Source organism: Vicugna pacos, unplaced genomic scaffold (assembly GCF_048564905.1).
Source record: "Vicugna pacos unplaced genomic scaffold, VicPac4 scaffold_21, whole genome shotgun sequence".
Taxonomy (NCBI): Eukaryota; Metazoa; Chordata; class Mammalia; order Artiodactyla; family Camelidae; genus Vicugna; species Vicugna pacos.
The window spans coordinates 21,076,911-21,104,600 of NW_027328742.1; the positions used below are offsets into that span (position 1 = coordinate 21,076,911).

Consider the following 27,690-nt stretch of genomic DNA (forward strand, 5'->3'; position numbering starts at 1 on the left):
GATGTTTGTGTTTGTCAGGGTCCTCTAGAGAAACAGAACCAATAGGAGGTGGGTGTAAAGGTAGAATGAGGTTTACTTTAAGGCATTAACTCGAGATGCTGCAGGAGCTGCAGTGTGGATGGCAGACTGGAGGTGCAGGGAAGAGTCCACGAGACAGTTCATGTCTGATCTGACCATCAGGCTAAAGACCCAGGAGGAGCCGATGTTGTAGTTCAGATCTGAAAGAAGCCGTCTGCGGCAGGATTCCCTCTTGCTCAGGGAAGATCAGTCTTTTATTCTATTCAAGCCTTCACCTGATTGTATGAGTCCTGCCCACATGATGGAGTGCGATTAATTTTACTTCAAGTTCACTTAAATGTTAATCTTATCCAAAAACACCCTCACAGAAGCATCCAGAATAATGTTTGACCACATATGTGGGCACTGTGTTTCAGCCACATTAACATATAAAATTAATCATGGCAGTGCTCAACATAGTCCATGTCACAGTAAAAGAAAAAAATGATAACTCTTCAGCACCCTGAAGACAGTGGGAGAGGACTGGGGTATCTAAATGGGACTTGTTCAGATACTTTATTATTTTAAAATATATAATAACAATATACAAAATGATGGGGAAGATGTTTTGAATTTATATAAAAGCTATAAATAATTTTTTCCAAAATTTTGAATGGGAAACTTGAGTTTGTTTCCAACAGTTTTTACCTTAGGTTTTTGGTTGAAATGACTGTGAACAATGTCTGAGGAATAATTAATTTTTTTTTTAAATTGAATTATAGTATATTTTCAATGTTGTGTTAATTTCTGGTGTACAGCATGAAGAATAATTTTTAGTAATAATTTAAAATTCAATTTTTACATCTCTTAAATATTTAAAGAACTGACATTAAATTGAAAGACATGATGTTAAAGCTGTTTGTTTTCTCTTCTTGACAAATGCAATGCTGAGATTTCTCATTATAATGAAAATGGTACATCTATTGAAAAGCTCTTTTTGTTCACTATCATTCCTATGCCACAGAGTAGTTGCTTAAGACTATTTTTTGAATGAATGTTTATAAATGACTAATATTTATGTGATCATATTCATCCTTATCTCAGCAGAAAATCCTTGCTTTGTCTTTGCATGTCTGAAAAGGTGATTGATACTGATAGCAATACTATTCACTGTAGTCGAAAATGTGGAAACAACCCAAAAACCCATTGACAAAAAAATGGATAATCAAATGTATATCCATACAATGGAATATGATTCAACCTTAAAAGGAATGCAATTCTGACACGTGCTACACCATGGATGGAGTTTAAGACATTAAGCTAAGTGAAATAAGCCAGGACAAATACTGTGTGACTCCACTTAGAAGAGGTACTAAGAGTAGTCAAGTTCACACAGACAGCAAGGAGAGCTGTGGTCACCGGGTGGGGGAAGGGATAGTATGGAGTTACTGATGACAGGTACAGCGTTTCAGTTTGGGATGGTGAAAAAATAATGCTGGAGATGGATGGTGGTGGTGGTTGTGGGGCAGTGTGAATTTACTTAATGTCACCGTATTATACACCTGAATGGTTAAAATGATAAATTTTATGTTGTACATATTTTATAATGATTAAAAAAAACTGACAGGATTTATGTAGACTAAGGGAACATACTCTGCCTTAATGAAGTATCCAAGTCTCTATTTTTTGTAAAAAAAAAAAAAAAAAAGGGGGCACTTCATAATGATTTGAAAATGTCTTTTTATGACTTTCATCCTTGAAAGTAAAAGTTGCAGGCCCAGATGCTCCGAGTGACAGATGGGAAAATGAACTACTAAAATAGTTATTTCCCTCTATTGAACATTTAAGCCCAGTGAACTAGAGCATTATGTCCTTTATAAAGAAATATGATTTAGCTATTACCAGTCTCAATCAAGTGTCTACAAAACCATGAAGGTATTATCTGTTACCTGGTTAAATAAGAAGTAAAAATAAAATGTTATATACCTGTTTTCAAAACACTAAACAAGGAAGAAATATTAAAAAAAGAAGAAGAAAAATGAGCCATCTAAATTAGTAGCAGTTTTATTCGTATAATGAGATCACATATGACTTTAAAACTTTTTCTCTCTGTTTCATTATTGTTTAAGCTTTCTAGAATGAGAGTGTTTTAATACTATCTACTTAAAAAGGACCCTGAAATTCTCTTCAGAGTGTCTACTTAATTCACCACTGTCCTTTTCAAGGGTAGTAACTCTCCTTTTATTCAGTTTTGGTTTAGGCTGGAATTTGAGGAGAAGCCTGGTTAATCTATTTATTACTCATTATCAGTCAATAACATTGTTTTAAATGTTGCCTTGACAGAGTGCAGGCTTCAGATATTTAATTTATTATCATTTCCTCATGTAAAAGAAACATTCACTACTCTGCTCCACATTTTGACTTCCCTGGTTTTAACCTTGAGGCCCCAGTGTCATGATGAGGTCCTTCTACAGGCTCTTAGGAGGTTCTGGGCCTGTGGACCTGCTGGTGGGAAAGACTGTGTTTGGGGAGAGGGAAGGAGCAGAAAGTGGGGAGAGAGGAGAGGATTGGGAAAGTTAAATGCCTGTAATTTTTGCATAATTTTGTAAAATTGAGATCCAACTAATCCCCTGGCAGATATGTGTTTATGTGGGAAGCCTGAGGGAGTGAGACCGTTGACAACACTGATACAGGACCCTTGACCTTGTACACATAAGATTAAGAAAATACTGGCTTGGGAAGATGACTGCATAGGAAGTCACAGAGTAGAGTTTAAGACTTAACTTTGTCACTCATTTTATCTGTGATCTCCAGAAGCTACCTCGCTCCTAGGAAGGCCTCATTTTCTCATTTATAGGACGGAATTACAGCCATTTCTGAGGAACAAACTAAGGATCATTTACGAAGTCTAAACTGCTTTACCATTTGTTGGCATTTGCTTTTACTTTTAACAAAAATAGCCAAAAAGATAGTCTCTATCCTTAGTAATTTCCCAACCCAATAAAGCCAGCTAATGTACAAACAACTAAAATGCATGATGGAATGTAAGTGTCATAAGAAGGAAACACAGTGATGATGACCCAAAGGAAGTAAGGAGGGAAGGAAGGAAACAAGGAAACTTCATATCAGACTAGGCGGTGACTAACCATGGTGGAGGAGGTAACCCTTGAGATTGGCAGTGACGGTAGGACGTGGACATCCGGCAAAGGTGAGGAGAGTGCCAGGTGGAAAGATTGGCACATGGAAGGGCATAATGATGACAAGTAAGGGGTCACCGGGATTACAGGAACTGTGACGTAAAGTGCGGCGTGTGAAAGGCAAAAAAGATGGAGTCAGATTATGGTCTAATTAGTTTGGGGAGTTGGGACATTATTCCTTTTCCAGGAAGAGGTCAACATTTCTAACATGCAGGGCTACCCAGTCGGAGAGGTGGCTTTGTGTACAATGGTCAGGGGTGAAGAATGGGTAGAGGTGAGCGGACCTGGGAGGAACTAGTGCAACAGCCTGAGTGAGAATAAGAGTGATGATTAAACAATAAAATGATGATGAATGTTTATTGAGTTCTTACTGTGATACAGGCACAGTATACACACTGCCTCCTTTAATTCTTCATTGCAGGCACCATTATCTAACCTGTTGCTACAGTTGAAGAAACTGATGCTCAAGAGGTTTAAATAACTTGCTTGAGATCAAGAGCCGGTATTCCAATTTAGACACACGTTACTTTGTTTTGTTCTGTTTTAATTAAGCTTTTTATTTTGAGATAATTGTAGACTCACATGCAACAGTAAGAAATAATACAGAGATCACATGTATCCTTTACCTAATTTTCCATGGTAACATCTCTTGTGCTTCACCTGCTCAGCATATCCATTGTCCTCTGAACCCCTGGCAATCACTGATCTTTTTCTCTGTCTGATTTTTTGCCTTTTCTGAAATGTCATGTAATGGAAAAAATGAAATATATAGCCCTTTCAGATCAAGACACATGTTCTTCAACATAGGAAGATTTTGAATTACAGCCTTGTCTCCATCTTCTGATTTTTACCAATTAATTTAATCTTCTGGGTTTGCCACTATTTTCTAAATTGGAATGAAGTTTTCTGTTGTTTGTTTTGTAGGGCAAAAGATCTAATCCAAGAAGCCAGGATGGTGATCAATGAGCTGATACTGTTAGAAAGCCGCCTTCCTGCCTTCCATCAATTTACAAAGGCATTGCCTATCCCCAGGGCCAGTGCTTTGTTGTCTGACTTGTATCAGGCCCCAGGAGCTAAATTTGATGCGGAACAGCAATTATCACCCAAGAAGTTTTCTTACTTTGAAGTGTCTTCATTAATTAGCTCCTCTGAAACTTGTTTAGGGGTGAGGCAAATAATTTCTTTTTAGTTTATTAATTGCCCATCTCTGAGCACCCAATCAGTCTTAATAATGCCCAAGGCCATCTTGTTAGAAAGATCAGTAAAAATGTTGGGTCTTGCAGCCTTAGTCTCACACTGGCATATTTTACTTCATCTTTTTGCTCTAATTATTTCTCTGAAGAGTTAACTACTGAATGCTCAGGTTCCAAACTCATGTATAGGGTTTGTTTTTGTTTTTGTTTTTGTTTTTTGTTTTTGAGTCACAGAGATGTTAGAAGTGAAAACTACCTTAGAGATGATCTGCTAAGAAGTAGAGAATTGATCTGCTCAGAGTCATGGGGTTAGCTGGAAGCTCAGTCTGGTTAAGAACCTGGCCCTCCTGATATTTAGAGCAATCATTCCTTGTAGGGTACATGGTACCTTTTCATAAAACAAGAGAGGAAAGAAAGAAGGAAGGAAAACTCAAAAAGCTAATCACACTGAAAGGGAATATGAAAGTTTTTATGATTAACTCATGACTATTCCCAAAGGAACTTCTATTAAAAAAAAAAGATAATCATGTCTTTGTGGAATTTTAGAAATTTATGATAGAGCATTTAAGAAGAATTTTTGAAAAGAAAGTCAGTGCTTCCTGGTCCTTTCTGATGAAGCCAATAAAGGGAAGAGAATAGTTTTGAGCACTCAGGGGAATAATGACATAATGACCCTTGTTCTCTATTACCTCTACATTGTTCTCTTTTGTATCCAAATGAATTTTAAATGAATCTCTCCTCTGTAATATATTTGATTGATATAATATTCTTAATGGACATAGCTATGCAAATATATTTTACTTTTTTAATACATGTAATATATATGTCTTTCAAAATTAAAAAAAGAATTAATTCACAAAAAGAACGTGCCAGAAACAGAACAGGTATTGACTTATTAACAATGAGGTGTTATATAAAAAAGCCCCCTCCCCACGTGGTAAATAGGAATATAGTGTAAATAAATGTGAAAGGAGGTGAACACTTTAAAATTAAATGCAAACCCTAAAGCTGAATACAACATTCATATATGGCTTATTATCTCACAGCAATATTATTTTCATAATGATATATGTGACATTTATACTTATTGGTCAGATGCTTCTGACTTGAAAGTTAAAAAAATGCAGAAAATGTAGTTTAGCCAATGCAAGGCATGTGTAGACAGATATATACACACATGCATACTATGCACACACATACACACACTAAGTAGAGCAAACATGTGACAGAGCAAACCTTAAACTAGCTTGGAGGGGGGTCCTGAAGTGATGACATAAGTCCAAATAGACATTACGGTGCTAAGGTTTAAGATAAAAATGAGAAGGTTGCAATAAAAACGCATGTGTCATTATGCAAAGGAGAGATGGGGGACCCCGGTCTTACAGCATATGCACTAATCAACTCAAAATGGATTAAAGATGTAAATGTAAGACTTGAAACTGTAAAAACTAGAAGAAAATGTAGGGGAAAGATCCCTGACACTGGTGTTTGCAATGGTTTTTTGAATATGGCACCGAAGCCCAGAAAACAAAAGCTAAAATAAACAAAAGCTAAAATGAACTATAGCCAATTAAGATGCTTCTGCACAGCAAAGAAGACAATCAACATGATATAAAGACAGCATATGTGTTGGGAGAAAATATTTGCAAATCATAGATCTGGTAGGGAGTTAATATTCAAAATAGTTAAGGAACTCAAACATCTTAATAGTAAATAAATAAATAAATAAATAAATAGATAAATAAACAACAATAACAACAAAAAACAAACAACTCGACTGAAAAATGGACAGAAGACTTGAATAGACATTTTTTTCCCAAAGAAGACATACAAATGACCAATAGGTGTATAAAACTATGCTCAGCATCACTAGTCATCAGGAAAACGCAAATTAAACCCACAGTGAGATATCACCTCAAACCTGTTGGGATGACTATTACCAAAATGACAAAAGATAAGTGTAGTCTAAGTGTGGGTAAAAGCAAACCCTGTGCACTTTTGATGGGAATGTAAATTGTTGCAGGCATTATGGAAGAGTATGGGGCTTCCTCTAAAAACAGAGCTACCATGTGATCCAGCAATCCCACTCCTCAGTACACAAAGAAAATAAAAGCAATGCCTTGAATAATCTAAATGTCCTTGATGGATAAATGGGTAAAGAAATCATAATTATATCTATGTATCTATGCCTATATAATTTGCTTTAAAAATGAGGGAGATCTTGTGTTTTGCAATAGCATGGATGAATCTGGAGAATATTATCTTAAGTGAAATAAGCCAGACTTAGACAAATAATGTATGATCTCACTTACATGTGAAATCTAAAAAGGTCAAATCCATAGGGGTAGAGGTTAGAACAGAGGTTACCGGGGGCAGAGATATGGGGGAAATAGAGGGATCTTAGTCACAGGGTGCAAGGTTTCAGTTGTGTAAGGATGAATAAGTTCTAGAAATTGAATGTACGGCATGGTGGCTCTAGTTAATAGTTTCTGCATATTATACTGGAAATTTGTGAAGAGGTTGGATCTCAGGTGTTCTCACCACACCCCAAAAATGATAATAATGTGAGGAAATAGATATGTTCATCAGCTGGACTGTAATAATTATCTCACTGTGTATATGTATGCCACTCATCATGTTATACACCTTAACTATATACAGGTAAAAAAATAAAAGAAGAATGTGGAGGTTTAGTTTCTCCCTTTCACATCATAAAAAAGTATGAGTAATTTGTTGTCTACATTCAGCAGTCACTATACTATTTATTGTTTATGCATTTATATTAAAAATAGTACACACACGGTAAATATTCCAATAAGTTATGCAAATGAGTACATGATAAGAAGTGATGGTTGCAGCCCAGACCTCCCGCTTCCCTGTCTGACATGGTTCAGTATGAACAGTTCTGTGTTTCCTCTCAGAGGATTTGTATCCATTTACAGGAATATGTATGGATGTATCTTTGCACACCCCAGCAAATGGAAAGATACTGTACACACTGTGGCATTGTTTTTTTTTTTAACTTAAACAATAACTCAGAGATGAATATGTTTCAGCATATTAACTAACTCACTCGCTCAGCATGAATTTATCATGTGCTCCCATGCTGGGTACCATGCAGGGGGCCGGGCCAGGGCAGGGGTATAACGCACTGGTGAGCAAAGGTAGATTTGGACCCAGCTTTCTTGGGGGTTGTGGTTTAGGGAAGAGGCAGGGAAACAGACAGCTGCAAATACATGTAAATTGTTCAGCATGATAAGGGCTACGAGGTTGGGGTTCTTGGTCGTGGACGCTTGGGAGGACTTGGATTCTGTGAGTATTTGGAGCGGCAGAGCCTGGCTGGTGGAAGGTGCCTCTTGTACAGATACTCTGCACATGGCGTTATTCTTACACACCACAAGGTGGCAAAAGTTCTCCAAGGAAAGTGTCTTTCCTTGCTAGGATGAAGTCGGAATGTATTTTTTGACTGTGCATATGTGGACATAAATAATTATACAGAAAAGTAAAATCTGTAAACATGTCATTCGTGCACAATGTCACTAATTGTATTTGGTGCTCTCCTATCCCACCTGTCGTGATCAAAGACTTGAAGTCATGATGCAGGAGAGATTTGTAGATTTTACAGAGGCTCTAAGATACAGCACTTTGACCGACATACTATCGTTTCTTCCTTTTCTTTCCAAGGTTCAGATACGAATCCTTGCATACGCCATCAAAAGACAATGCTTTTGAAATTTACAAACAAAACACATTTTATATATTTAAGATGTACAACATGATGCTTTAATATGCATTGTGAAATGATTGTGACCATTAAGCTGATTAGCACATCCATCACTTCATGTAGTTACCATATTTTTGTGTAAGAGCACTTAGGTGATTTCAAGTGTACAATACAGTATTATTTACTACAGTCACCACATTGTAGGTTATACCCCCAGAACTTAATCTTAAAACTGATAGTTTGTACCCTTAGACCAACATTTCCCCATTTCTCCCACTGCCCAGCCCCAGCAACTACCATCCTACTCTCTTCTAGGAGTTTGACTTTTTTGACTTAACACATAGGTGAGTTCCTGCAGTATTTTTCTTTCTGCCTCAGAATCTTTCTATTCAGCAATGTGTCCTCCACGTTTGTTTTCACAATAGCAAGGTTTCCTTCCCTTTGATGGCTGAATAACGATTTAGTCCACGATGTTCCACAATCACCTCTGCCCCCATGCTCTTGGATGAAGTCTGCACAACTGGACTCCTTTTTCCCCGAGGCTGAGCGCTGCCCAAGGAAGCTCCTTGGTTCTGTGTGTAAATTTACATTTATGCCCCCACACTTGTGTCTCTCCTTATGGTCCCTGAAATAACTTGAATTAAAACAGGCACACAGCTTAAGTTCACCCATATACAGAACGGTTTCAATTTTGTAGAAAATGGGGAACCAATAGGATAGACCTTAAGATACTAGAGTGAAAATATGGTATAAGTTCTTGGAGAATCATCAGAGTAGCTGTGTGGAGGCAGGACGGAAAGCAGGAGGAACCAGTGGCCAGAAGTCCACTGATGGCACAGGAGTCTAAACATGAAAGGGTGACAGCCAGATGGAGCTGACGCTTTCAAGATAATGCATTGCAGCAGGTTCAGCAAGGGTTACAGAAACTGAAAACTGGTAAGTCTGAGATAAACCTCTGGGAGAAAATCAGACAAGACCTGCTGTCTTCATGTGAATAGTCTATCTGGTGTGTGTGAAGTGGGGTACTGGATCAGCCTGCCAGCAGCATCCCTCTTAGTTGGGGGCGTGAAAGCAAATGTAGTTCCATTTTTAAATTTTTCATATTTTATTACAACTTGTTATTGCAACGATGAAAGCAATCTCCAAGGAAGATTTTGTTTTCCTTTATCTGGAGTGTCTGCAGACAGAGGGCCTAATTTAAATCCCCAGTTCCGGCTCCTGCCATCTGGGTGCCTCAGGTAAGTGATCTAAGCTTCCTAAACCAGTCTCCTACCTGTACATGGAGATAGTGGTAGATATGGGATTCCAGGGAGGATAAATGAGATTAAGAATGATTATTACCACGCCTGCCTCAAGTTAGGGCTTTCTGGATTTAATTTGTGCGGGAGCCAATCAGGGGAATAAAAGACAGAATGTGCTAAGAACTTAAACAAAAGAGAGCAGGTTTTGAAACAGGTCTTCTCTCCAATAAACTTTAAGGGTTTTGAGGAAAAGGACTCATGTATTAAAAGGACTCAATGTATTATAATTCATTCATTCATGAGTTAATTTTTGCATACTTCCAAGTCTGCATTTATGGTTTTCTTGTTAAGAAAGAAATTTTTTTTTGTATCAGTGAGGGTCTTACCAGGAGACAGAAACCCCAGCAATTATATTGACAGAGAAAATTTAAGTGAAAAGAATTGCTATTTGAATGGCTGAAGCACTGAAAAGACCAAGAGGAAAACTTGAGTATGAAAGAAGTAGCAACTTTAGGAAGCAGCTACAGCATGTAGGGCTGGGGCAAAAAAAAGGGGGGAAAGTTGAGATTATTAAAACTTAAAAAATTTGAAGAGCCTGAAAAGCTAACACACCTACCTCAGAGAAATTGCAGCTCTTCAGGGAAGTTCAGGGGCCCTCCCCTCCTCACCTACCACATGATCTTGAGTCCCATATATTTGAGGTGTGTGTCTTTGAGGTGCTGTAACAAGGTGTTGGAAAGACTGCAAGCTGGCATCAAATGCTACTGCAGGAACAACATTGCTATATTGGGGTGAAGAAGCATCTCTAGGGTGACACTCATGGAACAGAAAGTGAAAGCAGAAAGGAGCAAGTCTGTTCCTCCTCTCCAGGCCTCCAGCCTCCCTCTGCCTAGTGGTTTGCCATGTCCCAGTCAAAGTATCCTGAAGCGCAGTATGCGAGTGGGCTTGAAGCTGAGAAGCAACAGCTTACTAGTCAATCAGTGTTTACGATGTCTCAGCACAAATTAATCTCTCTTCCTTTGTACAAACCTTGCCAGACCATTACACTATTTTATTTCCCTTATAAATCTGATGCTGACTCTCTCACTTTCCTCTCACTGTACGTTTTACATAAATCTATAATTACATCTCTCACACATTTCCTGTGCTTATTTCATGATGGGTTCTCAGAGCGCAGATTAGGGAACTTGCTGCGGGGGGTGGGGTGGTCTTGACACTTTCATGGAGTCCATACACTCAGTATTTTCATCAGAACCCGTGATTTTACAGATACTGGCTGTATATTTTACATTGAAGTTAACTTGAAGAATACTATTTGGGTTTTGTTATAGTGTCAGAAAAGAGTATCACAATTGTCTGGAGACGATTTAAATATTCTCCTCTTTTCTAATTGCCTGTGTGTTTAAGGCTGAATTTTCTTCATATGCTTCAACCCAAACAACCCAAACAATGTATCTTGAGACAGTTGACCCTTGAACAGCAGGTGTTCAAACTGCGTGGGTCCATCTCTATGTGAATTGTTTTCAATAGTAAATACTACAGTCCAGTCCCCTGTTTGAATCCACAACGCGAAACTGCAGATACAAAGGCGCCGTGTATATGGAGGGCTGACTATAAATTACATGTGGATTTTTGACTCCATGGAGGGTGGGTGTCCATAACATCTGCGTTGTCCTAAGATAAACTGTACACTGAATTGAGAACATATATATGAATTCAGCTGTCTTGTTAAAGCCAGACATTTATAAATATAATATAATATAACTAAAAATATAGAACTCTGCTCACCATATTTTTCTTGGTATGGGAATATAGTTATCTGTATTTATTAATCTATTTTATGTTAACATGCAATGGGTATATTCTTTATTTTAAATGAATTAATAAAAACATTTCTTATTTTTATATCTGAATGAAATGGTAAATATTGATTGATAAAACCTACATAAACAACATCTCTTTGGGGTCTTCAGTAATTTTTTTAAGAGTGTAGGGTGGCTTAGGTCAAAAGTTTTCAGAATCACAGTTTTAGCTGATGGTTGAATAGGTTGCACATGCTTAAACTACACCACCATTCCTGCCTCCCCAAGCTTTAGACTCCTTCCTTTACAGTGTGTAAAGGACAGTCTTGCATCTCAGCTGTATTGACTGTGGACTTCTGTTGCTATTATTTCATGGTTTATCTATCTTTGTTCAGCTTCCTTAGTCTGCCTTCCTGGCAAACTTCCCAGACCTTGCAGCGAAAATTTGCACAGTCCCACGGCACCTCAGGTGTGTGCACATGCCCTCCCAGGGAAGCCCTTGTGCTCTCCACCTGGACCTAGAAGCAGAGAGAGATGTGGTGTGGTTTATCATTATCACTATCATTATCCCTTGTGGGCTGCGAATAATTCCTGAGTGTCTCTTGTGTGGGTTATTCCCATCTGCTGAATTCTCTTTTATCACAAATGCATGAATGAAACTCAAAGCCAAGGACTTTACAGGTTAATTGGACCAATTATATTCATGATGAATGATCTGTCTCTACTTCATTCCAGAAAGGTAACTAAGCATTATAACTGGTCACTTGGCTCCAGAGTAGCTCACGGAGATCTTTGCTTTTAGCAGCATATCCCAGCGGCCTGCTCAGGTTTTATGTTTTCTCCCAGTATTGTTGCCTTTGGAAATAGGATTTTTGTGGTTTGAAAGAAGGCACTTTTTATTCTAAGGTACTGTGCAAAAATCTGAACTTGAGTTGAAATTCAAATGAAGTAACTGTTCATCTTCATGAGGTAAGTACTACGTTAATAATTAACCTGGTGTAAAAGGTCAATAAATCACCATATGGACAAAAACAAAACATGTTTTAGTATAACCCAACCATAACATATTTCTACTTCATGAAATACAATAAGGTTTTCTCTCCTGTGATTATTTTTGATGGAGAAAGCTGAAATGTCTCCGAATGTCTTTTGTTCCATTCTTATCCTCCTTTTCAGTGAAACAGACAATTCGATGTGTACTTGATAGATGTTTTCAGTCTCACAAACCCTCTGTAGTTACGTGTAGCTCTCTGCGTGGCCCCGTTTCCCCTCCTGTTATCTTGCCGCAAACTCATTTGTTCCCAGAGTGCGGAAATATTTGTATGGGTGAATATTTTCATGACTTTGAAATATTTCTTTTTCTATGTGAAGAAATGAGTGGGACAGGGCTCTTTAAGAGAAGGAGTACAATTTTATCTCCACTCATCTGTATCTATTTATCTCTATGTCTCTATTGGCATTTATTTAAGTATCTGTATCTATTTCAGTATATAATATATCCCTGTAGTTGTATTTCTGTCTATATAGGTCACTTTTTTAACACCTCAGATCTGCATATAAAATATAGATATGGATAGATTTTATATATAGCTATGTCCTTGGGGTCATACTGTACTATTATACTTCATATATAACTCAAGAAGTATCTGATTAAAGTATTGAACAGAATGACACAGACGGCAAGTGCTTCAAGCCTGGAGAGAATTGAGAGATCACTAAGACATCAGCTCCTTTTGGATGAGCACTCCTAGAAGCATCTCCATCTTACAAAGTTCTCCTGATGAAGGGAGATGTTTCAGAGATGAAGAGGAGAGATATTCTGTGGGGAGATCTCTGAGTGTCTCTTGAATCTAACAAGGCATGCAGCCAGCTTTAAATCTGTGAATGAATGACAAGTCAAGGTATCTCAAGAAAACTCTGGTTTTTGGTGTCTACATATATAAGACTACTATTCAATATATTAGCTTATTCATTACACTGTAATCATTCTCTGTACAAGGATCTTTGGGAGAAATGATTTTGAAGTTGGTAGCAAGAACAGCAACCTTTTGGTTGACTTGCTTGTCTTTTGGATGCTACTAACTGTGTATATGGGCTGCTCGAAAGTTTTGGGTCAGATTCGTGGCTTGCCCAGAGCAGTGGGCAGGACCTGATGGTGTGTAAGTAAGTTTTATCCTTGCCTCCACGCTATGTCTGGAGCTTGTTTCTCTTTTTCCATTTTTAGAATTTGTGCTATTTATCTGTGCCCTGTGTCTAGCATTAAGACATCTTCAACCCATTTTTATTTGTAAAAGCATTGATAGAGATGCCATATATGTAGACATTCACATGTATGTCTATTTCATGTTTTAATACCTATAGAGGAAAATGAGAGAGATTAGGGAAGAAATATATTTTGCAGTTTACATTCCCAATTGCAGTTCTGCAAGTGAGCTCAGCGTTTTCCCAGCTTGCACAAAAGCCATGCATTAAAGAATACAGTTGTAAAGTATATAGAACTGAATGATAGGTTACAGAGATGAAGAAATCATGAAGTTATACAGAATGCAACATGTAGTTTTAACTTCCAGTTTTCAAAGTGCAAAATCACATTGGTGATCTCATGTAAGTCTCACTGAACTAAGCAAGGTAGGTGAGGAAATAAAGTTTTAGAGGTTATAATTTTATTTAAAATTGACGGCAACTGACTCAGATGAGAACCCGGGTCTATTGACTCCTGATCTTGAGCTGCCTCTAAGAATGTGCTTCATTAAAAAAGATCTTAGCCCCTGACAGCCTTGAAAGTCTAAGGTTTTGAAACATTACTTATTCCAGTCTTCTTTTGCTTATTATGAATCATTTCTACTTTGATAATAAATGTAGCATTGGCATTTATTTTAAAGCTAAAAGTTGTAGATTCCATCCATCAAACAGATAAGTTCCAAGAGAGCAATCCTTTATTTTTCTAGCTTACTTTTAAGTCTATCACTTAAAAAGAATATTTTCTTTCTCCCCAAGCATAAGAGATTTTGAAAGCCTTGGATCTAATAGCAGAAATGTTATATTCAAAACCCTGACAATTGTAATTTACTCCTTTTTGGATTGTGCTGGGTGGCTGGACGGTCCCTGTGGGTTGTGACATAGACAAGCAGAGATGGTGCTTCCTTCCTCCATTGCAGGCAGCAGTCCAGTCTCCTGCTTCTAATTTTGAAGGAAAGAAGATGGTTAGAGGTTGAATTCCATACATCCTGTATTAACAAACTGCCATAAACTTGGTGGCTTAAAGCAACAAAAATGTATTCCCTCACAGTTCTGGAAGTCAGAACTCAGTATCAGGGGCTAAAACCAAGGTGTTGGCAGGATCACACTCTACCCAGAGGCTCTACAGGAGAACCCTTCTCTTCCCTCTCAAGCTTTCTGTGGGGGCTGGCATTCCTCATGGTTGAGTCACCAAATCTCTGCGTCTGTGGTCATACTGCTTCCTTCTCTGGCGTCTGAAGTCAGAACTCCCTCTCCCTCCTGCTTACAGGGACATTTACAGTTGTATTCAGGGCTCACCCTGATAATATTCTTTTCTGAAAACTCTTATTTTTTAACTTAATAACTCTCTCCATTAAGTAACAGCCCTAGGTTCCAGGAATTAGGAAAATATGGACTTGAAAAAATACATGCACCCCAGTGTTCACAGCAGCATTGTTTAGCCATGGTGTGGAAACACCCTAAGTGCCCATCAACAGATGAATCGATAAAGATGTATACACATGCTCACGTGTGCGCATGCTCACACACACACACACACACACACACACACACAAAATGGACTACTACTCAACCATAAAAAAGAATGAAATTCTGCCATTTGTGGCAATGTAGATGGACCTAGAGAATATTATGCTTAGTGAACTAACTCAGAACAGAGACATTCAAATACTGTATGAGATCACTTATATGTGGAATTTAAAAAATAATACAAGTGAATATATATGCAAAACAGAAATAGACTCACAGGTACAGGAAACAAGCTGGTGGTTACCAACAGGGAAAAGGAAGGAGGAGGGGCAAATTAGGGTTATGAGACTGAGATACAAATTACTACGTATAAAATAGATTATCAACAAGGATATATTATACAGCACAGAGAATTATAGCAAATGTCTTGTCATAACTTTAGAGTACAAACTGTAAAAATACTGAATCACTATGTTGTACATCTTAAATTAATATAACTTTGTAAATCAACTGTACTTCAATTTAAAAAAAGAACTTGAATATCTTTATGGATCATATACAGCCTACCATATTCCCCTAAATCATTCAGTTTGGCCGGTTTATTTTATTTTATTTTATTTTATTTTATTTTAAACCTCTGATTCTATCAGCAATTCAACCACATTTTGAACACAATTATCCATGGATTAATATTTTTGCTTCCTTTCAGCATACATTTGAGTGTCATACTGGTGACTATGGTCTCAAATTCCTATAATATAAGAAACTCTATTCTCAAGTTACACATTTTTTTTTGACTTTATGTATAGCTGTCTTCTTGACTTTGTGGAGAAAATATTGAATAAAATATAAGTGTTGTCTTCAAGAAAATTATAGTAAATGCACTTCGAAGGATATTCCAGAATATGGTTAGAATAATAAAAGTATGTTTCTCCATGTAATTCTCTAGTAAAGACAAAAGATTCAAGGATGTGAAGAGAAAACAAAGTCCCTTTTTCCTATCTTCCACATGGTCCCTAATCACCCTAAGTGCAAACAGAAGAGAAGATGAACAAGTCACCATCTCTCAAAAGGAGGACAATTAGATTAAAAATACATGTTTGACACATACTATGTTCTGTGCATAATGACTATATCTTTCAAGACAGCATAGAATAATCCTCAGTTATCTGACAAAAATGACACCCAGCTCAGTATAAACATGTCCTATAATGAACAATGTGTCTGCACATCAGTTGAGTTCTTCAGTGATCTACAATGACAGATGATGGGGAGCTGACATCGCTGTATCTTAAATCATGATTTGTTGACTAATCTTTTCACAGGAAGGAACCAAAGAGACCCAAAATCAGCGGACGAGAGAAACTTCACCACAGTGAAGGAGTTCATGCTTTTAGGGTTCACGACAGATCTCTGGTTACAGAGAGCTCTCTTTGGCATTTTCCTCATCATTTACATCTTCAGTCTCTTAGGGAATATCATCCTGATTTCTCTGATCTGTGCGGATTCTGAGCTCCATATGCCCATGTATTTATTCATTGGAAACTTTCATTCCTGGATCTCTGGTATGCTTCCGTCTATGCCCCCAAAATCCTGATAACCTGCATTTCTGATGACAAAAGCATCTCCTTTGCTGGCTGTGCAGCTCAGTTCTTCTTCTCAGCTGGTCTCACCTACAGTGAGTGTCATCTGTTGGTCGCCATGGCTTATGACCACTTTGTGGCCATCTCCAACCCCTCGCTTTATTCCCAGGTGATGTCCCCATGGTTATGTGCCAGTCTCATTGTAGCTTCATACTTTTGTGGCTTTCTGAACTCAGCCATCATCACCAGTGAAACATTTGCCCTGAGCTTCAGTGGGGACAACCTCATTGATGATTTTTTCTGTGATTTGCCTCCACTTGTCAAGTTGGCTAGTGATGTGGAGGAGAGTGACCAGGTGGTGCTCTATTTTATGCTTGCCTCCAATGTCATCACTCCCTCTGTGCTTATCCTGGCCTGCTATCTCTTCATCATTGCTGCCATCCTGAAGATCCGCCCCACCCAAGGCCGCCTCAAGGCCTTCTCCACCTGTGGCTCTCACTTGACAGCTGTCACCTTGTACTATGGTTCCATTCTCTTCATTTACTCCCGGCCAAGTACTAGCTATGCTCTGGAAGGGGATAAAGTGATGTCGGTGTTCTACATGGTGGTGATTCCCATGTTGAATCCCTTGATCTGTAGCTTAAGAATAAAGACGTTAAAGATGACCTGAGGAAAACGATAGATAGAGCCGAATTTCTCAAACAAAGGCTTTGGTAAACAAAGGATGTATTGTTGTTGTTGTTGTTGCTGCTGCTGCTGCTGTTGTTATTATTATTATTATTATTATTTTAGGATAGTCTTTATGTCATTGATAAGAGCCTGTGGTCTCAGAAATAAATAAAATAAGCAACTGCTGGAAAACTGCTATGCATGCTAGATGGGAACAGTCTGTAGTACTGCTGGGATTCTGGGAAAGTTGAAAGTGGTTTTTGTTTTGTTTTTTCCAGTTTTTAATATTACTTGACAGTTTGTAAGCTGCTTGTAAGTATATAATATTTCAATCTCTTATATGGAATACTGATTCGAGTTATGGACTCACTGTCATGTTTAGGTGGATGAAATGGCTTGCTTCTAGTCAAGCAACTCATGGGTGAGGAGACAAGAAGCAAGCCCAGGGCTTCTGGCTCCAGAGGCACATAGTTATTTGTTAGGAGGGAGAGGTACTTACGAGGTCATAAGTGAACTACCTACTGTAAAACGCCCTGCAAAATACATTTATATTTCTTTTCTTATCTTCACACTTTTGCTTGCTATGATACAAAGATTTCCTTGACAATGTATGTAGGAAAGAACAAACATCTTTATTTAGAGTCACTGAAGGATTCCAATAAAAGAATATTTTCACCAAGAATTAAAAGAACCAAGGACAAAAGAACTGCTGCATGAAGCAGACAGAAATGGACATATAGACAGAGATAGATGAGCAGAGAGACAGACTTCAAAAAGCTTTACATCGAAGAGAGAATTCAGAGTGAAACTCTGAGCTAAACCAATCATTGACACAAGGTCATATGAATGTTCGAATTTCTTTGTTCGGTTTATGTATGACTTAATGAAAAATGAAAGGATGCTTTATTTTGATGGATCACATTTCCTAATTCAAGTAGTCTTTATACTTACAGAACATGGAGTTTACCAAAATAAACAAGCCCTGGTGCTGATAAGCGGTACATCATTTTGCTAAGGCTGCTGTAACAAAACGCCACAGGCTGGTGTCGTAAACAGAGGAACTGTACTCCTCACGGTTCTGGTGGCTAAAAGGCCAGGATGAGGGGCCGTCAGGGCCGATCTGTTTTGACGCCTCTCCCCGCTGCACACACACGGTCAGCTTCTGGCTTCATCCTCACGGGGTCTGTTTTCTGTACACAAGCATCCCTGGTATTTCTCCGTGTGTCCAAGTTTCCGATCTTTGTTTTTGTAAAGACACCACTCAGAAGGGACAAGGGCTCCTCCTAACCACCTCATTTTAAGCCAGTTACCTTTGTGACGGCTCTGTCCCCAGATGCAGCCACCTCCCAGGCCACTGGAGGGTAGGGCTTTGACATGAGGATTTTGGAGGGTTACAACGGAGGCTGTAGCACCAAGGATTGATAGGGGGTTTCCTGAGACAGGGCAGCATGGCCTGGACAGACAGAGGCGCATATGAAGGGAAAACCTTATAGCTCCCCAGATAATTCCTGGAAAAGCCTAATTGGCACAATTTGGGGTTCCTATTATCAGATACATGTGACCACATATACGATTACACTGTGACTTACGTCCATGTTGCGAGTCCACTTCTAAAGAAATGCTCCTCATTTCATCATATCCTAATGACTAGATTACTCCCATAATCCAAATGAACTTTAATTGTGTCTCTGGAGACTGAGGTGTCTGGTTCTGGGCTATTCTGTGGGAGGGGTCCCCAAGGGCTGCTGAGGAAATACATCTATTGGGTCCAACAGAACAGGCCAAGGCATCAGAGGAGGGGGTAGAGGGTATCGCTTCCCGGAGTGTCCTTCCTGACCAAGGTAAGCAGCTGGCCTCAGGGGCAACTAAGTGGTTTGGCTTCTCTGTGATCTGAGTTGTGACCTCAGACATGACCCGGGGCGTCCACTTGAAGGAAGGTTTGTCCTGAGCAGTTGGAGCTCGGATAGAAGTAGATGATACTTCGGGGAAAACCTGCCTCAAATGATAAAAGTAATTACCCATTAATTAACTTAAGAAATATTAATTAAGTGCCAATTGGATGTTAGGAACAGTTTTCTACTTTGGGATTCAGCAGTCAACAAAAAGCAAAGAAATCTTTTTTGGTCCGTGGTTAATGCATTCTAGTGGGGAAAAATATACAACTTAATAAAACTAGAGTTAGAAGATGACTGTAAGTCTTGGGGAAAACAGAGCAGGGTCTGAGCAGAATAATAAAGATGGGGATGGTTGGTCAGAAGAGGATATGGAATTTAAAAGAGAGTGATAAGAAATGTCAGAAAATGACATTTGATTGGGACTTACGAGAGACGAGAGTGTGAGCCTGGCAAATATCTGGGGAAGAGTGTCTCAAGGGAAGACAGTTCAAGTATTTTGATGCTGGGGCAGGGCTGCTGCTTTTGAGAAATAGAAAGCAAGGCTGGAAGAGAGTGAAGGATGGGGGAGTCTTAGGAGATAAGAACTTGTAGGTAATAGAGGGTTTACTCATAGAGGAACTTGAGGCCACTGTATGGAATTTAACTTAGAATAAGTTGATAGATTTGTAGGGTTGTTTTAAGAGCAGGAGTGAAATGACTTCCTTTCTGTTTGTGTGTTCGTAAAGGACCTCATGGACTACTGTACTATATATGAAGTCCATAGAGACGTACACGCATGCATTACACACACCACACATACCTACAGACAGACAGACTTAAGCCAAGCATGCAAAATAAAAATCCCTACATGACGTGAAGCAAACCAGACCCTTCAATAACCCAAGGACGCCCGGTCGACTAGAGATCCTTGGGGCCACAGGAGGACAGGTAAGCCGCATAGGCACACGGAGCACAATCCCACGGCCCGAGGGGAGCGAGTGGGCCGCGAATCCCAGGGGACACTAGGGAATCCCCATGAGCCGCGGGGAACCGAGAGGCCCGCGACGGCTGGTCGACCTCGGGGAGGGGGGGGGGATACGCTCGGCGATGCACATGGGACAGGTGGAGATGACAGGGCTGCGACGGCTGGTCGTCCTCGGTGGGGGGAAACACTCGGAGATCCACAAGGACGGAGGGGGCCGCGTAGCCCGCAGGACACAACGGGATCCACCGTGGTCGCGGGAGCGACTGGGACGCGAACCACATGGGACACTCGTGGTTCCGTGCGAGGCCCGCTGGAGCCGTGTGGAGCCTCTGCTTCTGGTCGACCGCACGTCGACCCGGAAAAAGGGGAAGCCGGCGAGGTTTCACAACGGGGCGCAGCCGGCACCGACACGGCGCGTGCCGGCTCGGACACCCCACAGGCGCCCGGGGGTTCCCGCCTCCCGCAGGGACGCGTTGGGGGCGCGCCAAACACGCGGCCACCGACCGTCCGCCGGGCCGCCGGGCCAGGCCCCACCCGACGCCCGCGGCGGCGGCGAGCGACGTGGCGCGGTGCCCCGGCCCCGGGGAGGCGGAGTCTGGGGGACGACGAGGGACGGACCCCCCGAGTCCCCACGGGCCCGACCGCCCCGACCCCAAGGCGGACGGGCGACTCCCCCCTAAGGGTCTTTAAACCTCCGCGCCGGGACGCGCTAGGTACCTGGAGAGGGCGAGGCGGGCGAGTCGTGGACGGCAGGACGCCCCAGCCCCAACCGTCGGCCACCGCCCCGACGCCGACCGCCACACTCCGGCCAACGGACACGGGGCCACACCGGGCACCGGCCGGCCCCCGCCCCACCACCGGGTCCCACACCGCCAACGCGTGCCGACGGCAACCTTACTCGGTTCCCCCCGCGTCCAGACAGACCGCCCGCCCTCCTTCCCACCTCCACCCCCAAACCCAAAGGCCCTGCAGGGCCACCAACACGCAACCGCGTTCCGGGGTCCCCCTTCTCGCCACGGGGGACGAGGGGGGCCCACGATGCGACGCGGAGCACAACGGGCGGGGCGCCTTGGGCGTGTGGGGCGGGAAGCGAGAGGCGAGAGGCGTGCGCCGGCCGGCAGGCCCGGCCGGGGAAAAGAGGCCCGAAGCTCGCTCGGGTGGGGGGGGAAGCCGAGAGGCACGTGGCAAGGCGGGGGCGGCGGGATCGAAGGAGCAGAGGGCCGACGACGACCCGTGGGGACCGGCCCAGGGCGAGCAGCCGGAGGCGGCCGCGGCCGCGAGGGGCGGCCGGCGCCGGAAAGACGAGGGCGCGGCGTGCGGAGGGGGGCTGGCACAGCCCACAGAGCCCTCGGACCCTCCTCTCGGCAAGTGGCGGGGAGGCCGGGCGGGGAGAGAGAGAGAGAGACACGGTCGCCGGAGGCGCCGCGGGCAGACGCGCGTCGCCTCGGGACAGGAGGCCTTCCGGCCGAGACCACGGCTGGGGGGGCACGCGGTGCGCAGGAGGAGGAGGGGGCGGGCGGGGGGAGACGGGCGGGGAAGGGAGGCGAACGAGAGCCGCCCCACAAGCCGTCCCTTGCACGCCAACCCGCCGCTGTTTCCCTCTCCCTCCCCTCCGGGACGACCGCCGGCCCGGCCCGGTCCGAACCGGCCAGGCCACCCGCCCGCCCGGGCAGGCGGGGCAGGCCCGCCCGCGGCACACCTCCGGCCGCCCTCTCCTCCCTCTCCCGTCCGTCCGTCCCGCGCCGCACGGGTGGGAAAAGCGAGCGAGCGAGCGGGCGGGGCGGGCGAAGGCGCTGGCCAGGCGCCCTCGCTTCGCTTCGCGCCGCTCTGCTGCGCACGCGCGTTAATGATCCTTCCGCAGGCTCACCTAACGGAAACCTTGTTACGACTTTGACTTCCTCCCGATAGTCAAGTTCGACCGTCTTCTCGGCGCTCCGCCAGGGCCGTGGGCCCACCCCGGCGGGGCCGATCCGAGGGCCTCCCAAGGGCAGGGACTTCATCAACGCAAGCTTATGACCCGCACTTCCTGGGAATTCCTCGTTCCTGGGGAAGAGTGGCAATCCCCGATCCCCATATCACGAATGGGGTTCAACGGGCTACCCGCGCCTGCCGGCGTAGGGTAGGCGCACGCTGAGCCAGTCAGTGTAGCGCGCGTGCAGCCCCGGACACCTAAGGGCATCACAGACCTGTTGTTGCTCGATCTCGCCTGGCTGAACGCCACTTGTCCCTCTGAGAGGTTGGGGGACGCCGACCGCTCGGGGGTCGCGTAACGAGTTAGCATGCCAGAGTCTCGCTCCTTGTCGGAATTAACCGGACAAATCGCTCCACCGACTAAGAAGGGCCATGCACCGCCACCCACGGACTCGAGAAAGAGCCAGCAGTCTGTCAATCCTGTCCGTGTCCGGGCCGGGCGAGGGTTCCCGTGTTGAGTCCCATTAAGCCGCAGGCTCCACTCCTGCCGGGGCCCTTCCGTCAATTCCTTCAAGTGTCAGCTTTGCGACCATACTGCCCCCGCAACCCAAAGGCTTTGGTTTCCCGGAAGCTGCCCGGCGGGTCATGGGACTAACGCCGCCGCCTCGCCAGCCGGCATCGTTTATGGTCGGAACCACGACGGTATCCGACCGTCTTCGAACCTCCGGACTTGCGTTCTTGATTAACGAAAACATTCTTGGCAAATGCTTTCGCTCTGGTCCGTCTTGCGCCGGTCCAAGAATTTCACCTCTAGCGGCGCAATACGAATGCCCCCGGCCGTCCCTCTTAATCATGGCCTCAGTTCCGGAAACCAACAGAATAGAACCGCGGTCCTATTCCATTCTTCCTAGCTGCGGTATCCAGGCGGCTCGGGCCTGCTTTGAACACGCTCATTGTTTCCAAGTAAACGCTACGGGCCCCGCGGGACACTCGCCTAAGAGCATCGAGGGGGCGCCGGGAGGCAAGGGGCGGGGACGGCCGGCGGCTCGCCTCGCGGCGGAACGCCCGCCCGCCCGCTCGCTCCCAAGAGCCAACTCCGAGCTTTCCAGCCGCAGCAACTTTAGTATACGCTCTTGGAGCTGGAATTACCGCGGCTGCTGGCACCAGACTTGCCCTCCAACGGATGCTCGCCAAAGGATTTCCAGCGGACTCATTCCAATTACAGGGCCTCGAAAGAGTCCTGTATTGTTATTTTTCGTCACTACCTCCCCGGGTCGGGAGTGGGTAATTGGCGCGCCTGCTGCCTTCCTTGGATGTGGTAGCCGTTTCTCAGGCTCCCTCTCCGGAATCGAACCCTGATTCCCCGTCACCCGTGGTCACCATGGTAGGCACGGCGACTACCATCCAAAGTTGATAGGGCAGACGTTCCAATGGATCGTCGCCGCCACGGGGGGCGTGCGATCCATCGGCCCGAGGTTCTCTAGAGTCACCAAAGCCGCCGGCGCCCGCCCCCCACCCGCGTCCGGGGCTGGGGGGAGGCTGACCGGGTTGGTTTTGATCTGATAAATGCACGCATCCCACCCCGCGAAGGGGGTCAGCGCCCGTCGGCATGTATTAGCTCTAGAATCACCACAGTTAGCCAAGTAGGAGAGGAGCGAGCGACCGAAGGAACCATAACTGATTGAATGAGCCATTCGCAGTTTCACTGTACCGGCCTGTGCGTACTTAGACATGCACGGCTTCATCTTTGAGACAAGCATATGCTCCTTACTGGCAGGATCAACCAGGTAGGCGAGGTAGGCGAGACCGCGCGCGCACACACGCGCGCGCACGCCCCGGGGTGGGGGAGCGCGCGGCGCGGCGGGGCGGAAACGGGACCGTCCGTGCCGGACGCGGGGTGCGCGAGACGCCAGCGGGGGCGCGGGGCGCGGCGCGAGGGGAGGTGGCGGAGGACGGAGCCGGCCCCGAAGGCCCCCCGAGCCGCCACCGCGGCGAGGGGGCCGACCGCCACGGGCCCGGGGACGCAGACAGCGCAACGCGCCGTGGCGCGGCCCCAAGGGACGGGCGGACGGGGGAGAGGACGGACGGACGGAGAGAGGACAGGACGAGCGAGGAAGCAGAGGCCCACGGCCGGCGCGCCCGCGGACGGGCGACGCCGCCTGGAAGCCGGCAAGCAGGAGAGGAGGGCCGTGGAGCCACCGCCAGGGGCCCGCGCCAGCAGCGCAGACGCGAGTCGGCCGCCGGGGTGCGACACGGGGTCTCAGCGCCACAGGCCCTCCGGCACGGGGGCGGCCCCGCGGCACCCAAGGCGCCGACTGGCTCTCTCCTCGGCACCCCACGGCACCCTCACGGGGGCTCAGGGCCACCCTCGCCCGACACCGCAGAGCCTCAGAACGGCCCACCGCAAGGCTCTCCCGCCGCACGGGCCGGCGCTGCCCTGCCCTGCCCCGACGCACACCCAAACGTTCGTGCCGTGCCGTGCTGAAGCACCCCGCCTACCCCGGCGGGTCCGACGACGCTTCACCCGGGGCCACCTCCAGTGGAGGGACAGCACCCACACGCGGTGAGGCCACGTTCTGGTCCAGGGCGCGGGGTCGGCGGGGGAAGGCTCGGCGCGGGTGGCCATCGGTCCGGGCAGGGGAGGGCCGCCGACGACGGGGAGGGGCCGCTCGCGCGCAAGAGCGACGGACGCAGCAGGGGTGGGGGGTGCGGGCGGGCACCAGCCCAGGGAAGAGGAAATCCCGAGACACGACCGGGCCGCCGGGGAAACAACCGCAGGATCCCACCGCCCCCACACGCGGGGGCGGCCCCACGACGCCCAGGACGCCGGCCGGCCTCCGCCAACCCTCGGCGGTTCGTCCCACACCCCGGCCCCGCCGCCGGGACTCGCGCGCAGCAGGCTAACCCCCAACTCTAGAGGATAGCCCCTTCCGCTCGCTCACTCGTCCGTCTGTCTCGTCTGTCCGTCCACCACGCCACATCATCCAGCTTCGTCTGGCTCGCCCCCAGGCCTCGCGGCCCGGGGAAACGCTCCCGAGCGAGGCGGCCCGACCCGTAGCCCACGCATCGCCACCGGTGGCTGCGCCTCGGGACCAGAACAGGTGGGGTGGCTCCTCGCGGCGGGGAGACGGGGGGGGCACAGAGTCGGGGTGGACCGCCTTCCCCCTCCCCCACGGCACGCGCCGGTGAGGCAAAGGCCGCGCGCACACACGGCCCCGCGCCAGACGCCGGGCCCGTCCCGGCAGAACCCTCCCCCGACTCGGAGGGGGGAGGCGCGCGCCACAGCAGGCAAAGAGCAGCACACGGCCCCACCGCGGGGCCCGCGCAACCCACACGCCAAAGCGACGGGGCCCTGCCCACACGCTGTGGCAGTCACCCCCGTGGTGACTGCACGCTCTGGGTGGAGGAGCGGCGGCTGGGGGTTGTCCGGTACCCCAAGGCTCCCCTCTCAGATCGCTAGAGAAGGCTTCCTCTCACCGAGGGCACATCGCCCCCTACCCAGCGTGCCCCCTTCAGGCCTACGGCAGTCCGCCAAGGTGGACGCCAGCGCTCGGCTGGGCGGGAGGGGTCTGCGGGAGGGGTAAGCGGCGGGCCGAAAAGCGAGCGTTCGCGGTCGGGACCGGGGAAAGCCCGTGCCGCCTCGCGGGGAGGCGCACCCAAGACCGCGTGGGGACGAGACACACGCGCGCCCACAACGGCCCATCACCCGGCCCCACCACGTTCGCTCCCACGCCCGGGCGCGAACCCCGCAGAGGGGGACCCACCCGGCGTGCGCCCGGCCACATCAGTCCCCCACGGTACAGGGTGAGGGCGACGATCAGGAGGCGGCCCGGGCCCCACCGCGGGTGGGGAGCGGCCACGCCTCGCTTACCATCTCGACCCCTCCGCGCTCCTCAAGAGTCGCTCGGGACACACGGCCACCACAGGGGTTACCCGAGAGGACTCGCTGGGGACCGGGAGCGATGCCACCGCTCGGCCTCGGGCACCTGAGGGACAACCTGGAGCGCCCCAGGGGCACCACAGAGGGCCAAGGCGAGACACACGCTCACACCCCGACCAGGGGATAACGTGGCGTGGCGGCGGAGCAGCCCTCCCCCACTGCGGGAGAGGGCCCCTCGCGAGACAAGACGCCGAGCAGGCCAGGAGGCGAGAGTGTCTGCCGCGTCACAAGACCCCGGCCCCGCCAACACCACAAGGCACGGGAGACCGAGGTCGGGCCGGAGTCCGCACCCCTTCCTTGCCCCGCCACCCACGGGCGGCGGAGGAGAGGCGAGGGGCCCGCAGGCAGAGCGAGAAGAAAGGCCACGTTTACCATGAACGTCCCGTCCCTCGTCTGGCACGGCTTAGGCCCGGCCCGGGAGAGCATGACACCACCGCATCAGTCAGGTGAGCGAGCGAGCGAGCCATGGGGCAGGGAAGCCCCAGAGGGGAGGGCGCGGCGAGGACAACCACCAGAGGGGGCCTGCTTCAGCCTCACCAGGCGCCACCCACTCCTCGGTCCTCTCCAAGGAGAGCGGCCAACGACCCCAGGCGGAGAATACCTGACACGCGGCACGGAGCGTATGAGGGTGGGCTCGTGCCAGCCACCACCGGGTGCCTGCGACGGGGAGCACGCGGGGTAAAAGACCCACGTCGCCACCTCACCCCACCGCCCTCGGGCCACCGGAGTCCGGAGGCCGCACCACGGGCCACGTCAGCCGGACGCACACACGAGAGCCGGCGCGCAGGCCCGGGCGGGCGGCTCGAGTGTCAGAAGCAGAATCGGATGCTGCCAGGCCAGGCCTCATGCAGAGAAAAAGCCCAAAACCCCACACGCGTCCGGAGACCCAACAATCGGTGACAGACACCGAGGAAGACCGTGTTACCACCTATCTGCTGGCACAAAATGCCCGACACGACAGAAAAAATGACAGCGCCCGGAAACGGGTCGGGTCCACGATTTGCAGGGGGGGCCCCCGGATCTCGGTCCGGCCACCTGCCCCCAACCCTACCCCCATTAATGGCAGACCCGAAGCTCTCGGGGGCCATCTGATCGACCGTCGGGGGGGGGGTGGTAGGGGGAGGGGCGAGGGGAGGGGTTTAGGGGGAGGGGCGAGGGAGGGTTTAGGGGGAGGGGCGAGGGGAGGGGTTGAGGAGGAGGAGGAGGAGGAGGAGCAGTGGGAATGGGAAGGGACGAGAGGGAGACGGGATCGGGATCGGGCCGGGGACGCCCTGCCCGTTTCTCGCCCGCGTGGCCGGGGACTTGGGGAGATGCCACAGAGGCGCCTCCGACGAGAGGGCCCCCCCACGAGGGGCCGCTCCCGAGCACCGGGCCCCGGGCCCCGGGCCGGGGAAAGCCTGCCTCCCCCACATCCCTCGCAGGACGCCCCCGTGCCGGTCCCCGAGTCCAGATGAAGTCTCGGTCCCTCAAATGCCACCGGAACCCACGCGGGCAGGCTTACGGGCCGGGGGGCGCCCTCCCTGGCCTCCCGCGCCAACAGGGGCCGGCCCAGCCACGTCTCCGGATCCATCGGGACTCAGAAAACATTTCATCCAAGGAGGCGCCTCCGACGACCGGGAACCCCAGCGCGCCAATCCCCGGCCTCACCGCACTGGGCCCGGGCCGCTCCTCGCCTCAGGAGCAGTCGTCCAAGGGACGCAGACGAGGGCCGGACCACCTAGCCGCCGGCGGCCCGGGCGCGGGACACCCTGTCCCTTTCCCCCGCGGCGGCATGGCGCAGGCCGCGTCCGATCGGCTCGGGTCGGTCCCCGCGGCTGGAGGGGCACAGGCGGATGCTGTTCGACCACACGGCCACACGGCCACACG

The 27,690-nt window shown here is 47.7% G+C and overlaps 1 long non-coding RNA gene and 1 pseudogene across 1 annotated transcript; one reads left to right on the forward strand and one right to left on the reverse strand.

The window, feature by feature from the left end:
- Positions 1-14,072: 14,072 nt before the first annotated feature.
- LOC140694454 (uncharacterized) lies at positions 14,073-25,793 on the reverse strand. The gene is made up of 2 exons (XR_012070094.1): positions 24,827-25,793; positions 14,073-14,334 (listed from the first exon to the last, which is right to left on the reverse strand). It is a non-coding gene; the product is annotated as an uncharacterized lncRNA (long non-coding RNA).
- On the forward strand, positions 14,355-17,115 carry LOC140694334 (olfactory receptor 9G19-like; annotated as a pseudogene).
- Positions 25,794-27,690: the final 1,897 nt, after the last annotated feature.